The sequence below is a fragment of the Solanum tuberosum genome, unplaced genomic scaffold (assembly GCF_000226075.1).
Source record: "Solanum tuberosum cultivar DM 1-3 516 R44 unplaced genomic scaffold, SolTub_3.0 scf00516, whole genome shotgun sequence".
Taxonomy (NCBI): Eukaryota; Viridiplantae; Streptophyta; class Magnoliopsida; order Solanales; family Solanaceae; genus Solanum; species Solanum tuberosum.
Window position 1 is genome coordinate 267,139 of NW_006239432.1, and position 1,417 is coordinate 268,555.

Sequence of the window (1,417 nt, forward strand, 5' to 3'; positions counted from 1 at the left end):
TTATTGCAGATTACATCTCAAGACAAAGCTACACAGACTGAAAAAGAGAATACTATAGAAGAAATACTCAAAGCTATGAACCTACTTTGCACAAAAGTAGAAAATATTGACAAAGAGCTACAACAAATAAAAAGTCAGCAGCATGACTATAAAAATGCGGAGCTAAGTCGATCAGAAGACTTAATTGGTTCTCTAATTTCTCTGGAATTTGAATATATCATAGTTTGTTCTCTTGCATAATAGCTCCATACTGAATTTCCATTTAAATAATTGGTTGTTAACTCATTTAAAATATTAGCTATTCCAATGATTCTTTTTCTTGCATAGAATTCTGGTATTTCTATCTTTTGTATCTCGTCTTGTCGTTCTATTTTCTCTGGTATTATCATTTCTCTAGTCAGTCCAATTTTTATGACTTGTATGATAGGTTTAATTCGTCATACAATATTTCTGCTGGTGCTGAGTAGAATTTTATATAAAAAAGTGTTCCTTTAGTTATTCTTTTATAATGCATAAATGCCTTGTGTGGCTCTGGTATTGTTGATATCTCATCTCCTGTTTGGTTATATACGGTACTTAACAATCCGTAGTTGTAGCAAGTTCCTACTAAATTTGTACTTGTTCCTGGTTGTGCAATCAGTTTGTTATATCCTTGTAGATTTTGTGTGATGTAATCTTCATGGGAATTTTTTGTATTTTTGGATCTTGGATTTTGGTTTAGGAAAGTCTACATAAGCTCTGGTTATATGGTTATAAGTCTTTTTGTTTTGTCCTAGGCTTTCTTTATAGGTATTTAGCTGAGGTGGTATGAATAATGGATCTTTTTGGTTTTTTGGCATAAATGGTTTTTCGAACATCTTATTCATATTGGTATTAGCATATCTGGTTTTATTTTCTTCTTTTGCTGTAGATGTGCTCCTTGTAGCTGCATGTAACAAATCATTATGAATTTTTAGGTGTTTCCCAACGTCACCTTGTAGCTTTGGAATTTTTAAGTCTTCTGATCGACTTAGCTTCGCATTTTTATAGTCATGCTGTTGACTTTTTATTTGTTGTAGCTCTTTGTCAATATTTTCTACTTTTGTGCAAAGTAGGTTCATAGCTTTGAGTATTTCTTCTATAGTATTCTCTTTTTCAGTCTGTGTAGCTTTGTCTTGAGATGTAATCTGCAATAATATTCTTGTTAGTACATATTATTTCTATTGTAAATGTAAAATTTAATATATTTAGTACTAGTCTTCGTATCTCTTTAGTCGTTACTGAATCTTGTACCTTTCTTGTTATCCACCATTTTACCTGCGTATTATCTATTCTTACAATAAATTTGTTATATACGATGTATGGTTCAAAAGCTAATAAACATTTATATATTGAATACAATTCTTTTCTATTTATTTCCCATTTTATTTCGGGGTTC